At 53.5% G+C, this 13,450-nt stretch overlaps 18 non-coding genes across 18 annotated transcripts; all 18 read right to left on the reverse strand.

Annotated features, from left to right (window-relative positions):
* Positions 1–503: 503 nt before the first annotated feature.
* TRNAN-GUU (transfer RNA asparagine (anticodon GUU)) lies at positions 504–577 on the reverse strand. Its single transcript has one exon. It is a non-coding gene; the product is annotated as a tRNA-Asn (tRNA).
* A 675-nt stretch (positions 578–1,252) lies between these two features.
* TRNAN-GUU (transfer RNA asparagine (anticodon GUU)) lies at positions 1,253–1,326 on the reverse strand. The gene has a single exon. It is a non-coding gene; the product is annotated as a tRNA-Asn (tRNA).
* Positions 1,327–1,401: 75 nt separating this feature from the next.
* On the reverse strand, positions 1,402–1,475 carry TRNAN-GUU (transfer RNA asparagine (anticodon GUU)). The gene has a single exon. It is a non-coding gene; the product is annotated as a tRNA-Asn (tRNA).
* A 74-nt stretch (positions 1,476–1,549) lies between these two features.
* TRNAD-GUC (transfer RNA aspartic acid (anticodon GUC)) lies at positions 1,550–1,623 on the reverse strand. Its single transcript has one exon. It is a non-coding gene; the product is annotated as a tRNA-Asp (tRNA).
* Positions 1,624–4,361: 2,738 nt separating this feature from the next.
* On the reverse strand, positions 4,362–4,435 carry TRNAD-GUC (transfer RNA aspartic acid (anticodon GUC)). The gene has a single exon. It is a non-coding gene; the product is annotated as a tRNA-Asp (tRNA).
* A 520-nt stretch (positions 4,436–4,955) lies between these two features.
* TRNAN-GUU (transfer RNA asparagine (anticodon GUU)) lies at positions 4,956–5,029 on the reverse strand. The gene has a single exon. It is a non-coding gene; the product is annotated as a tRNA-Asn (tRNA).
* A 675-nt stretch (positions 5,030–5,704) lies between these two features.
* On the reverse strand, positions 5,705–5,778 carry TRNAN-GUU (transfer RNA asparagine (anticodon GUU)). Its single transcript has one exon. It is a non-coding gene; the product is annotated as a tRNA-Asn (tRNA).
* A 75-nt stretch (positions 5,779–5,853) lies between these two features.
* Positions 5,854–5,927, reverse strand: TRNAN-GUU (transfer RNA asparagine (anticodon GUU)). The gene has a single exon. It is a non-coding gene; the product is annotated as a tRNA-Asn (tRNA).
* A 74-nt stretch (positions 5,928–6,001) lies between these two features.
* On the reverse strand, positions 6,002–6,075 carry TRNAD-GUC (transfer RNA aspartic acid (anticodon GUC)). Its single transcript has one exon. It is a non-coding gene; the product is annotated as a tRNA-Asp (tRNA).
* A 963-nt stretch (positions 6,076–7,038) lies between these two features.
* On the reverse strand, positions 7,039–7,112 carry TRNAN-GUU (transfer RNA asparagine (anticodon GUU)). Its single transcript has one exon. It is a non-coding gene; the product is annotated as a tRNA-Asn (tRNA).
* A 667-nt stretch (positions 7,113–7,779) lies between these two features.
* Positions 7,780–7,853, reverse strand: TRNAN-GUU (transfer RNA asparagine (anticodon GUU)). Its single transcript has one exon. It is a non-coding gene; the product is annotated as a tRNA-Asn (tRNA).
* Positions 7,854–8,222: 369 nt separating this feature from the next.
* On the reverse strand, positions 8,223–8,296 carry TRNAN-GUU (transfer RNA asparagine (anticodon GUU)). The gene has a single exon. It is a non-coding gene; the product is annotated as a tRNA-Asn (tRNA).
* Positions 8,297–9,852: 1,556 nt separating this feature from the next.
* Positions 9,853–9,926, reverse strand: TRNAD-GUC (transfer RNA aspartic acid (anticodon GUC)). The gene has a single exon. It is a non-coding gene; the product is annotated as a tRNA-Asp (tRNA).
* Positions 9,927–10,446: 520 nt separating this feature from the next.
* Positions 10,447–10,520, reverse strand: TRNAN-GUU (transfer RNA asparagine (anticodon GUU)). Its single transcript has one exon. It is a non-coding gene; the product is annotated as a tRNA-Asn (tRNA).
* A 674-nt stretch (positions 10,521–11,194) lies between these two features.
* Positions 11,195–11,268, reverse strand: TRNAN-GUU (transfer RNA asparagine (anticodon GUU)). Its single transcript has one exon. It is a non-coding gene; the product is annotated as a tRNA-Asn (tRNA).
* A 75-nt stretch (positions 11,269–11,343) lies between these two features.
* On the reverse strand, positions 11,344–11,417 carry TRNAN-GUU (transfer RNA asparagine (anticodon GUU)). Its single transcript has one exon. It is a non-coding gene; the product is annotated as a tRNA-Asn (tRNA).
* Positions 11,418–11,491: 74 nt separating this feature from the next.
* Positions 11,492–11,565, reverse strand: TRNAD-GUC (transfer RNA aspartic acid (anticodon GUC)). The gene has a single exon. It is a non-coding gene; the product is annotated as a tRNA-Asp (tRNA).
* Positions 11,566–12,528: 963 nt separating this feature from the next.
* TRNAN-GUU (transfer RNA asparagine (anticodon GUU)) lies at positions 12,529–12,602 on the reverse strand. The gene has a single exon. It is a non-coding gene; the product is annotated as a tRNA-Asn (tRNA).
* Positions 12,603–13,450: the final 848 nt, after the last annotated feature.

The raw sequence follows: 13,450 nt of genomic DNA on the forward strand, positions 1-13,450 counted from the left end.
CCAGCGTCAGAACATTCCATCACAGCTACCAGAGCAAAGAAAAAAGAAGCTAGACAACGCCCCCGGGAGAGCTCGAACCTCCAACCTTTCGGTTAACAGCCGAATTCGTTAGCCAATTAAGCCGTGGAGGCAGTCGTTCTGTACTCTCACCAGCGTCAGAACATTCCATCAAAGCTAACAGTGCAAAGAAAAAAGAAGCTAGACAAAGCCCCCGGGAGGGCTCGAAGCTCAAACTATTCGGTTAACAGCCGAACTCGTCAGCCAATTGCGCCACGAAGGCAGTCGTGCTGTACTCTCACCACCATCAGAACATTTCTCCAAAGCTATCAGCGCAAAGGAAAAAAAGCGACACGCCGCCCCCGGGAGGGCTCGAACCTCCAACCTTTCGGTTAACAGCTCAAAGAGCTAGCCGATTGAGCCACGGAGGCAATCGTGCTGCTCTCTCACCACCATCAGAACATTCCATCAAAGCTATCAGCGCAAAGAAAAAAGAAGCAAGAAAACGTCCCCGGGAGGGCTCGAACCTCCAACCTTTCGGTAAACAGCCGAACGCGCTAGCCCTTTGCGCCACGGAGGCAATTGTGCTGCTCTCTCACCACCATCAGAACATTCCAACAAAGCTATCAGCGCAAAAAAAAGAAGCAAGACAACGTCCCCGGGAGGGCTCGAACCTCCAACCTTTCGGTCAACAGCCGATCGCGTAAGCGAAATGCGCAACGGAGGCAGTCGAGCTGTACTCTCATCACCATCAGAACATTTCTCCAAAGCTATCAGCGCAAAGAAAAATAAAGCGACACACCGCCCTCGCTAGGGCTCGAACCTCCATTCTTTCGGTTAACAGCCGAACTCGCTAGCCGATTGCGCCGCGGAGGCAGTCGTGCTGTATTATCACCACCGTCAGAACATTCCATCAAAGCTAAGAGTGCAAAGAAAAAAGAAGCTAGACAACGCCCCCGGGTGTGTTCGAAGCTCCAAGCTTTCGGTTAAAAGCCGATCGCGCAAGCCAATTGCGCAACGGAGGCAGTAGAGCTGTACTGTCATCACCGTCAGAACATTCCTCCAAAGCTATCAGCGCAAAGAAATAAAAGCGACACACCGTCCATGGGGGGGGGGAGGGGCTCGAACCTCAAACCTTTCGGTTAACAGCCGAACGCGCTAGGAGATTGCGCCGTAAAGGCAGTCGTGCTGCACTCTCACCACCGTCAGGACATTCCTCCAAAGCTATCAGCGAAAAGAAAAAAAAGCGACACACCGCCCCCGGGAGGGCTCGAACCTCCAACATTTCGGTAAACAGTCGAACGCGCTAGCCGATTGCGCCACGGAGGCAATCGTGCTGCACTCTCACCACCGTCAGAACATTCCATCAAAGCTATAAGCGCAAAGAAAAAAGAAGCGCGACAACGCCCCCGGGAAGGCTCGAACCTCCAACCTTTCGGTTAACAGCCGAACGCGCTAGCTAATTGCGCCACGGAGGCAGTCGTGCTGCTCTCTCACCGCCGTCAGAACTTTTTTCATTGCTATCAGCGCAAAGAAAAAAATAGCGACACACCGCCACCGGGAGGGCTCTAACCTTCAACCTTTCGGTTGACAGCCGAATGCGCTAGCCGATTGCGCTACGGAGGCAATCATGCTGCTCTCTCACCACAAAAGAACATTCCTTCAAAGCTATAAGCGCAGAGAAAAAAGAAGCTAGACAACGTCCCCGGGAGGGCTCGAACCTCCAAACTTTTGGTTAACAGCCGATCGCGCAAGCCGATTGCGAAACGGAGGCAGTCGTGCTGTACTCTCATCGCCGTCAGAACATTCCTCCAAAGCTATAAGCGCAAAGAAACAAATGCGACACACCGCCCCCTGGAGGGCACAAACCTCCAACCTTTCGCTTAAGAGCCGAACTCGTTAGCCGATTGCGCCACGGAGGCAGTCGTGCTGCACTTTCACGACCGTCAGAACATTCCTCCGAAGCTATCAGCGCAAAGAAAAAAATGCGACACACCGCCCCCGGGAGGGCTCGAACCTCCAACCTATCGGTTAACAGCCGAACGCGCTAGCAGATTGCGCCGTAGAGGCAGTGGTTCTGTGCTCTCACCACCGTCAGAACATTCCTTCAAAGCTATCAGCTCAAAGAAAAAAAGCAAAACAACGCCCCCGGGATGGCTCGAACCTCCAACCTTTCGGTTAACAGCTGAACGCGCTAGCAGATTGCGCCGTAGAGGCAGTCTTCTGTACTCTCACCACCGTCAGAACATTTCTCCAAAGCTATCAGCGCAAAGAAAAAAGAAGCAAGACAACGTCCCCGGGAGGGCTCGAACCTCCAACCTTTCGGTTAACAGCCGAACTCGTTAGCCAATTGCACCGCGGAGGCAGTCGTGCTGTACTCTCACCAGTGTCAGAACATTCCATCAAAGCTAACAGTGCAAAGAAAAAAGAAGCTAGACAACGCCCCCGGGAGGGCTCGAACCTCCAACATTTCGGTCAAGAGCCGAACTCGTTAGCCAATTGCGCCGCGGAGGCAGTCGTACTGTACTCTCACCACCGTCAGAACATTCCATCGAAGCTATAAGCGCAAAGAAAAAAGAAGCGCGACAACGCCCCGGGAGGGCTCGAACCTCAAACATTTCGGTTAACAGCCGAACGCGCTAGCTAATTGCGCCACGGGGGCAGTCGTGCTGCTCTCTCACCGCCGTCAGAACTTTTTTCAATGCTATCAGCGCAAAGTAAAAAATAGCGGCACACCGCCACCGGGAGGGCTCTAACCTCAAACATTTCGGTTGACAGCCGATCGCGCAAGCCGATTGCGAAACGGAGGCAGTCGTGCTGTACTCTCATCACCGTCAGAACATTCCTCCAAAGCTATCCGCGCAAAGAAACAAATGCGACACACCGCGCCCTGGAGGGCACAAACCTCCAACCTTTCGCTTAAAAGCCGAACTCGTTAGCCGATAGCGCCATGGAGGCAGTCGTGCTGCACTCTCACGACCGTCAGAACATTCCTCCGAAGTTATCAGCGGAAAGAAAAAAATGCGACACACCGCCCCGGGAGGGCTCGAACCTCCAACCTTTCGGTTAACAGCCGAACGCACTAGCAGAGTGCGCCGTAGAGGCAGTCGTTCTGTACTCTCACCACCGTCAGAACATTTCTCCAAAGCTATCAGCGCAAAGAAAAAAGAAGCAAGACAACGTCCCCTGGAGGGCTCGAACCTCCAACCTTTCGGTCAACAGCCGATCTCGCCAGCCAATTGCGGTACAGGGCCAGTCGTGCTGCACTCTCACCACCGTAACATTCCATCAAAGCTAACAGTGCAAAGGAAAAAGAAGCTAGACCACGCCCCCGCGAGGGCTCGAACCTCCAACCTTTCGGTTAACAGCCGATCGCGCAAGCCGATTGCGCAACGGAGGCAGCCGAGCTGTACTCTCATCACCGTCAGAAGATTCCTCCAAAGTTATCAGCGCAAAGAAAAAAAATTGCGACACACCACCCCCGAAATTGCTCTAACCTCCAACCTTTCGGTTAAGAGCCGAACTCTTTAGCCGATTGTGCCACGGAGGCAGTCGTGCTGCACTTTCATGACCGTCAGAAAATTCCTCTAAAGGTATCAGTGCAAAGAAAAAATGCGACACACCACCCCCGGGAGGGCTCGAACCTCCAACCTATCGGTTAACAGCCGTACGCGCTAGGAGATTGCGCCGTAGAGGCAGTGGTTCTGTACTCTCGCCACCGTCAGAACATTCCTCCAAAGCTATCAGCTCAAAGAAAAAAAGCAAAACAACGCCCCCTGGAGGGCTCGAACCTCCAACCTTTCGGTTAACAGCCGAACGCGCTAGCAGATTGCGCCGTAGAGGCAGTCGTTCTGTACTCTCACCACCGTCAGAACACTTCTCCAAAGCTATCAGCGCAAAGAAAAAAGAAGCAAGACAACGTCCCCGGGAGGGCTCGAACCTCCAACCTTTCGGTCAACAGCTGATCGCGTAAGCGAAATGCGCAACGGAGGCAGTCGAGCTGTACTCTCATCACCATCAGAACATTTCTCCAAAGCTATCAGCGCAAAGAAAAAAAAGCGACACACCGCCCTCGGTAGGGCTCGAACCTCCAACCTTTCGGTTAACAGCCGAACTCGCTAGCCGATTGCGCCGCGGAGGCAGTCGTGCTGTATTCTCACCACCGTCAGAACATTCCATCAAAGCTAAGAGTGCAAAGAAAAAAGAAGCTAGACAACGCCCCCGGGAGTGTTCGAAGCTCCAAGCTTTCGGTTAACTGCCGATCGCGCAAGCCAATTGCGCAACGGAGGCAGTCGTGCTGCTCTCTCACCGCCGTCAGAACTTTTTTCAATGCTATCAGCGCAAAGAAAAAAATAGCGACACACCGCCACCGGGAGGGCTCTAACCTCCAACCTTTCGGTTGACAGCCGAATGCGCTAGCCGATTGCGCTACGGAGGCAATCATGCTGCTCTCTCACCACCATCAGAACATTCCATCAAAGCTATAAGCGCAGAGAAAAAAGAACCTAGACAACGTCCCCGGGAGGGCTCGAACCTCCAAACTTTTGGTTAAGAGGCGATCGCGCAAGCCGATTGCGAAACGGAGGCAGTCGTGCTGTACTCTCATCGCCGTCAGAACATTCCTCCAAAGCTATCAGCGCAAAGAAACAAATGCGACACACCGCCCCGTGGAGGGCACAAACCTCCAACCTTTCGCTTAAGAGCCGAACTCGTTAGCCGATTGCGCCACGGAGGCAGCCGTGCTGCACTCTCACGACCGTCAGAACATTCCTTCGAAGCTATCAGCGCAAAGAAAAAACTGCGACACACCGCCCCCGGGAGGGCTCGAACCTCCAACCTTTCGGTTAACAGCTCAAAGAGCTAGCCGATTGAGCCACGGAGGCAATCGTGCTGCTCTCTCACCACCATCAGAACATTCCATCAAAGCTATCAGCGCAAAGAAAAAAGAAGCAAGAAAACGTCCCCGGGAGGGCTCGAACCTCCAACCTTTCGGTAAACAGCCGAACGCGCTAGCCCTTTGCGCCACGGAGGCAATTGTGCTGCTCTCTCACCGCCATCAGAACATTCCAACAAAGCTATCAGCGCAAAAAAAAGAAGCAAGACAACGTCCCCGGGAGGGCTCGAACCTCCAACCTTTCGGTCAACAGCCGATCGCGTAAGCGAAATGCGCAACGGAGGCAGTCGAGCTGTACTCTCATCACCATCAGAACATTTCTCCAAAGCTATCAGCGCAAAGAAAAATAAAGCGACACACCGCCCTCGCTAGGGCTCGAACCTCCATTCTTTCGGTTAACAGCCGAACTCGCTAGCCGATTGCGCCGCGGAGGCAGTCGTGCTGTATTATCACCACCGTCAGAACATTCCATCAAAGCTAAGAGTGCAAAGAAAAAAGAAGCTAGACAACGCCCCCGGGTGTGTTCGAAGCTCCAAGCTTTCGGTTAAAAGCCGATCGCGCAAGCCAATTGCGCAACGGAGGCAGTAGAGCTGTACTGTCATCACCGTCAGAACATTCCTCCAAAGCTATCAGCGCAAAGAAATAAAAGCGACACACCGTCCATGGGGGGGGGGAGGGGCTCGAACCTCAAACCTTTCGGTTAACAGCCGAACGCGCTAGGAGATTGCGCCGTAAAGGCAGTCGTGCTGCACTCTCACCACCGTCAGGACATTCCTCCAAAGCTATCAGCGCAAAGAAAAAAAAGCGACACACCGCCCCCGGGAGGGCTCGAACCTCCAACATTTCGGTAAACAGTCGAACGCGCTAGCCGATTGCGCCACGGAGGCAATCGTGCTGCACTCTCACCACCGTCAGAACATTCCATCAAAGCTATAAGCGCAAAGAAAAAAGAAGCGCGACAACGCCCCCGGGAAGGCTCGAACCTCCAACCTTTCGGTTAACAGCCGAACGCGCTAGCTAATTGCGCCACGGAGGCAGTCGTGCTGCTCTCTCACCGCCGTCAGAACTTTTTTCATTGCTATCAGCGCAAAGAAAAAAATAGCGACACACCGCCACCGGGAGGGCTCTAACCTTCAACCTTTCGGTTGACAGCCGAATGCGCTAGCCGATTGCGCTACGGAGGCAATCATGCTGCTCTCTCACCACAAAAGAACATTCCTTCAAAGCTATAAGCGCAGAGAAAAAAGAAGCTAGACAACGTCCCCGGGAGGGCTCGAACCTCCAAACTTTTGGTTAACAGCCGATCGCGCAAGCCGATTGCGAAACGGAGGCAGTCGTGCTGTACTCTCATCGCCGTCAGAACATTCCTCCAAAGCTATAAGCGCAAAGAAACAAATGCGACACACCGCCCCCTGGAGGGCACAAACCTCCAACCTTTCGCTTAAGAGCCGAACTCGTTAGCCGATTGCGCCACGGAGGCAGTCGTGCTGCACTTTCACGACCGTCAGAACATTCCTCCGAAGCTATCAGCGCAAAGAAAAAAATGCGACACACCGCCCCCGGGAGGGCTCGAACCTCCAACCTATCGGTTAACAGCCGAACGCGCTAGCAGATTGCGCCGTAGAGGCAGTGGTTCTGTGCTCTCACCACCGTCAGAACATTCCTTCAAAGCTATCAGCTCAAAGAAAAAAAGCAAAACAACGCCCCCGGGATGGCTCGAACCTCCAACCTTTCGGTTAACAGCTGAACGCGCTAGCAGATTGCGCCGTAGAGGCAGTCTTCTGTACTCTCACCACCGACAGAACATTTCTCCAAAGCTATCAGCGCAAAGAAAAAAGAAGCAAGACAACGTCCCCGGGAGGGCTCGAACCTCCAACCTTTCGGTTAACAGCCGAACTCGTTAGCCAATTGCACCGCGGAGGCAGTCGTGCTGTACTCTCACCAGTGTCAGAACATTCCATCAAAGCTAACAGTGCAAAGAAAAAAGAAGCTAGACAACGCCCCCGGGAGGGCTCGAACCTCCAACATTTCGGTCAAGAGCCGAACTCGTTAGCCAATTGCGCCGCGGAGGCAGTCGTACTGTACTCTCACCACCGTCAGAACATTCCATCGAAGCTATAAGCGCAAAGAAAAAAGAAGCGCGACAACGCCCCCGGGAGGGCTCGAACCTCAAACATTTCGGTTAACAGCCGAACGCGCTAGCTAATTGCGCCACGGGGGCAGTCGTGCTGCTCTCTCACCGCCGTCAGAACTTTTTTCAATGCTATCAGCGCAAAGTAAAAAATAGCGGCACACCGCCACCGGGAGGGCTCTAACCTCAAACATTTCGGTTGACAGCCGATCGCGCAAGCCGATTGCGAAACGGAGGCAGTCGTGCTGTACTCTCATCACCGTCAGAACATTCCTCCAAAGCTATCCGCGCAAAGAAACAAATGCGACACACCGCCCCCTGGAGGGCACAAACCTCCAACCTTTCGCTTAAGAGCCGAACTCGTTAGCCGATTGCGCCACGGAGGCAGCCGTGCTGCACTCTCACGACCGTCAGAACATTCCTTCGAAGCTATCAGCGCAAAGAAAAAACTGCGACACACCGCCCCCGGGAGGGCTCGAACCTCCAACCTATCGGTTAACAGCCGAACGCGCTAGCAGATTGCGCCGTAGAGGCAGTCTTCTGTACTCTCACCACCGTCAGAACATTTCTCCAAAGCTATCAGCGCAAAGAAAAAAGAAGCAAGACAACGTCCCCGGGAGGGCTCGAACCTCCAACATTTCGGTTAACAGCCGAACTCGTTAGCCAATTGCACCGCGGAGGCAGTCGTGCTGTACTCTCACCAGTGTCAGAACATTCCATCAAAGCTATAAGCGCAAAGAAAAAAGAAGCGCGACAACGCCCCCGGGAGGGCTCGAACCTCAAACATTTCGGTTAACAGCCGAACGCGCTAGCTAATTGCGCCACGGAGGCAGTCGTGCTGCTCTCTCATCGCCGTCAGAATTTTTTCAATGCTATCAGCGCAAAGAAAAAAATAGCGACACACTGCCACCGGGACGGCTCTAACTTCAAACCTTTCGGTTGACAGCCGAATGCGCTAGCCGATTGCGCCACGGAGGCAATCATGCTGCTCTCTCACCACCATCAGGACATTACATCAAAGCTATAAGCGCAAAGAAAAAAAAGCAAGACAACATCCACGGGAGGGCTCGAACCTCCAACCTTTCTGTTAACAGCCGATCGCGTAAGCCAAATGCGCAACGGAGGCAGTCGAGCTGTACTTTCATCACCATCAGAACATTTCTCAAAAGCTATCAGCGCAAAGAAAAAAAAGCGACACACCGCCCCCGGGAGGGCTCGAAGCTCCAACCTTTCGGTAAACAGCCGAACGCGCTAGCCGATTGCGCCACGGAGGCAATCGTGCTGCTCTCTCACCACCGTCAGAACATTCCATCAAAGCTATCAGCGCAAAGAAAAAAGAAGCGAGACAACGCCCCCGGGAGGGCTCGAACCTCCAACCTTTCGCTTAAAAGCCGAACTCGTTAGCGGAATGCGCCACGGAGGCAGTCGTGCTGCACTCTCACGACCGTCAGAACATTCCTCCGAAGCTATCACTGCAAAGAAAAAAATGCGACACACCGCCCCCGGGAGGGCTCGAACCTCCAACCTTTCGGTTAACAGCCGAACGCGCTAGCAGAGTGCGCCGTTGAGGCAGTCGATCTGTACTCTCACCTCCGTCAGAACATTTCTCCAAAGCTATCAGCGCAAAGAAAAAAGAAGCAAGACAACGTCACCTGGAGGGCTCGAACCTACAACCTTTCGGTCAACAGCTGATCTCGCCAGCCAATTGCGCCACAGAGCCAGTCGTGCTGCACTCTCACCACCGTAACATTCCATCAAAGCTAACAGTGCAAAGGAAAAAGAACCTAGACAACGCCCCCGCGAGGGCTCGAACCTCCAACCTTTCGGTTAACAGCCGATCGCGCAAGCCGATTGCGCAACGGAGGCAGTCGAGCTGTACTCTCATCACCGTCAGAACATTCCTCCAAAGTTATGAGCGCAAAGAAAAAAAATTGCGACACACCACGCCCGAAATTGCTCTAACCTCCAACCTTTCGGTTAAGAGCCGAACTCTTTAGCCGATTGTGCCACGGAGGCAGTCGTGCTGCACTTTCATGACCGTCAGAAAATTCCTCTAAAGGTATCAGTGCAAAGAAAAAATGCGACACACCACCCCCGGGAGGGCTCGAACCTCCAACCTATCGGTTAACAGCCGAACGCGCTAGGAGATTGCGCCGTAGAGGCAGTGGTTCTGTACTCTCGCCACCGTCAGAACATTCCTCCAAAGCTATCAGCTCAAAGAAAAAAAGCAAAACAACGCCCCCTGGAGGGCTCGAACCTCCAACCTTTCGGTTAACAGCCGAACGCGCTAGCAGATTGCGCCGTAGAGGCAGTCGTTCTGTACTCTCACCACCGTCAGAACACTTCTCCAAAGCTATCAGCGCAAAGAAAAAAGAAGCAAGACAACGTCCCCGGGAGGGCTCGAACCTCCAACCTTTCGGTCAACAGCTGATCGCGTAAGCGAAATGCGCAACGGAGGCAGTCGAGCTGTACTCTCATCACCATCAGAACATTTCTCCAAAGCTATCAGCGCAAAGAAAAAAAAGCGACACACCGCCCTCGGTAGGGCTCGAACCTCCAACCTTTCGGTTAACAGCCGAACTCGCTAGCCGATTGCGCCGCGGAGGCAGTCGTGCTGTATTCTCACCACCGTCAGAACATTCCATCAAAGCTAAGAGTGCAAAGAAAAAAGAAGCTAGACAACGCCCCCGGGAGTGTTCGAAGCTCCAAGCTTTCGGTTAACAGCCGATCGCCCAAGCCAATTGCGCAACGGAGGCAGTCGTGCTGCTCTCTCACCGCCGTCAGAACTTTTTTCAATGCTATCAGCGCAAAGAAAAAAATAGCGACACACCGCCACCGGGAGGGCTCTAACCTCCAACCTTTCGGTTGACAGCCGAATGCGCTAGCCGATTGCGCTACGGAGGCAATCATGCTGCTCTCTCACCACCATCAGAACATTCCATCAAAGCTATAAGCGCAGAGAAAAAAGAACCTAGACAACGTCCCCGGGAGGGCTCGAACCTCCAAACTTTTGGTTAACAGGCGATCGCGCAAGCCGATTGCGAAACGGAGGCAGTCGTGCTGTACTCTCATCGCCGTCAGAACATTCCTCCAAAGCTATCAGCGCAAAGAAACAAATGCGACACACCGCCCCCTGGAGGGCACAAACCTCCAACCTTTCGCTTAAGAGCCGAACTCGTTAGCCGATTGCGCCACGGAGGCAGCCGTGCTGCACTCTCACGACCGTCAGAACATTCCTTCGAAGCTATCAGCGCAAAGAAAAAACTGCGACACACCGCCCCCGGGAGGGCTCGAACCTCCAACCTTTCGGTTAACAGCTCAAAGAGCTAGCCGATTGAGCCACGGAGGCAATCGTGCTGCTCTCTCACCACCATCAGAACATTCCATCAAAGCTATCAGCGCAAAGAAAAAAGAAGCAAGAAAACGTCCCCGGGAGGGCTCGAACCTCCAACCTTTCGGTAAACAGCCGAACGCGCTAGCCCTTTGCGCCACGGAGGCAATTGTGCTGCTCTCTCACCGCCATCAGAACATTCCAACAAAGCTATCAGCGCAAAAAAAGAAGCAAGACAACGTCCCCGGGAGGGCTCGAACCTCCAACCTTTCGGTCAACAGCCGATCGCGTAAGCGAAATGCGCAACGGAGGCAGTCGAGCTGTACTCTCATCACCATCAGAACATTTCTCCAAAGCTATCAGCGCAAAGAAAAATAAAGCGACACACCGCCCTCGCTAGGGCTCGAACCTCCATTCTTTCGGTTAACAGCCGAACTCGCTAGCCGATTGCGCCGCGGAGGCAGTCGTGCTGTATTATCACCACCGTCAGAACATTCCATCAAAGCTAAGAGTGCAAAGAAAAAAGAAGCTAGACAACGCCCCCGGGTGTGTTCGAAGCTCCAAGCTTTCGGTTAAAAGCCGATCGCGCAAGCCAATTGCGCAACGGAGGCAGTAGAGCTGTACTGTCATCACCGTCAGAACATTCCTCCAAAGCTATCAGCGCAAAGAAATAAAAGCGACACACCGTCCATGGGGGGGGGGAGGGGCTCGAACCTCAAACCTTTCGGTTAACAGCCGAACGCGCTAGGAGATTGCGCCGTAAAGGCAGTCGTGCTGCACTCTCACCACCGTCAGGACATTCCTCCAAAGCTATCAGCGCAAAGAAAAAAAAGCGACACACCGCCCCCGGGAGGGCTCGAACCTCCAACATTTCGGTAAACAGTCGAACGCGCTAGCCGATTGCGCCACGGAGGCAATCGTGCTGCACTCTCACCACCGTCAGAACATTCCATCAAAGCTATAAGCGCAAAGAAAAAAGAAGCGCGACAACGCCCCCGGGAAGGCTCGAACCTCCAACCTTTCGGTTAACAGCCGAACGCGCTAGCTAATTGCGCCACGGAGGCAGTCGTGCTGCTCTCTCACCGCCGTCAGAACTTTTTTCATTGCTATCAGCGCAAAGAAAAAAATAGCGACACACCGCCACCGGGAGGGCTCTAACCTTCAACCTTTCGGTTGACAGCCGAATGCGCTAGCCGATTGCGCTACGGAGGCAATCATGCTGCTCTCTCACCACAAAAGAACATTCCTTCAAAGCTATAAGCGCAGAGAAAAAAGAAGATAGACAACGTCCCCGGGAGGGCTCGAACCTCCAAACTTTTGGTTAACAGCCGATCGCGCAAGCCGATTGCGAAACGGAGGCAGTCGTGCTGTACTCTCATCGCCGTCAGAACATTCCTCCAAAGCTATAAGCGCAAAGAAACAAATGCGACACACCGCCCCCTGGAGGGCACAAACCTCCAACCTTTCGCTTAAGAGCCGAACTCGTTAGCCGATTGCGCCACGGAGGCAGTCGTGCTGCACTTTCACGACCGTCAGAACATTCCTCCGAAGCTATCAGCGCAAAGAAAAAAATGCGACACACCGCCCCCGGGAGGGCTCGAACCTCCAACCTATCGGTTAACAGCCGAACGCGCTAGCAGATTGCGCCGTAGAGGCAGTGGTTCTGTGCTCTCACCACCGTCAGAACATTCCTTCAAAGCTATCAGCTCAAAGAAAAAAAGCAAAACAACGCCCCCGGGATGGCTCGAACCTCCAACCTTTCGGTTAACAGCTGAACGCGCTAGCAGATTGCGCCGTAGAGGCAGTCTTCTGTACTCTCACCACCGTCAGAACATTTCTCCAAAGCTATCAGCGCAAAGAAAAAAGAAGCAAGACAACGTCCCCGGGAGGGCTCGAACCTCCAACCTTTCGGTTAACAGCCGAACTCGTTAGCCAATTGCACCGCGGAGGCAGTCGTGCTGTACTCTCACCAGTGTCAGAACATTCCATCAAAGCTAACAGTGCAAAGAAAAAAGAAGCTAGACAACGCCCCCGGGAGGGCTCGAACCTCCAACATTTCGGTCAAGAGCCGAACTCGTTAGCCAATTGCGCCGCGGAGGCAGTCGTACTGTACTCTCACCACCGTCAGAACATTCCATCGAAGCTATAAGCGCAAAGAAAAAAGAAGCGCGACAACGCCCCCGGGAGGGCTCGAACCTCAAACATTTCGGTTAACAGCCGAACGCGCTAGCTAATTGCGCCACGGGGGCAGTCGTGCTGCTCTCTCACCGCCGTCAGAACTTTTTTCAATGCTATCAGCGCAAAGTAAAAAATAGCGGCACACCGCCACCGGGAGGGCTCTAACCTCAAACATTTCGGTTGACAGCCGATCGCGCAAGCCGATTGCGAAACGGAGGCAGTCGTGCTGTACTCTCATCACCGTCAGAACATTCCTCCAAAGCTATCCGCGCAAAGAAACAAATGCGACACACCGCGCCCTGGAGGGCACAAACCTCCAACCTTTCGCTTAAAAGCCGAACTCGTTAGCCGATAGCGCCATGGAGGCAGTCGTGCTGCACTCTCACGACCGTCAGAACATTCCTCCGAAGTTATCAGCGCAAAGAAAAAAATGCGACACACCGCCCCGGGAGGGCTCGAACCTCCAACCTTTCGGTTAACAGCCGAACGCACTAGCAGAGTGCGCCGTAGAGGCAGTCGTTCTGTACTCTCACCACCGTCAGAACATTTCTCCAAAGCTATCAGCGCAAAGAAAAAAGAAGCAAGACAACGTCCCCTGGAGGGCTCGAACCTCCAACCTTTCGGTCAACAGCCGATCTCGCCAGCCAATTGCGCTACAGGGCCAGTCGTGCTGCACTCTCACCACCGTAACATTCCATCAAAGCTAACAGTGCAAAGGAAAAAGAAGCTAGACCACGCCCCCGCGAGGGCTCGAACCTCCAACCTTTCGGTTAACAGCCGATCGCGCAAGCCGATTGCGCAACGGAGGCAGCCGAGCTGTACTCTCATCACCGTCAGAAGATTCCTCCAAAGTTATCAGCGCAAAGAAAAAAAATTGCGACACACCACCCCCGAAATTGCTCTAACCTCCAACCTTTCG

The sequence above is a fragment of the Rhipicephalus microplus genome, unplaced genomic scaffold, assembly GCF_043290135.1.
Source record: "Rhipicephalus microplus isolate Deutch F79 unplaced genomic scaffold, USDA_Rmic scaffold_45, whole genome shotgun sequence".
NCBI lineage: Eukaryota > Metazoa > Arthropoda > Arachnida > Ixodida > Ixodidae > Rhipicephalus > Rhipicephalus microplus.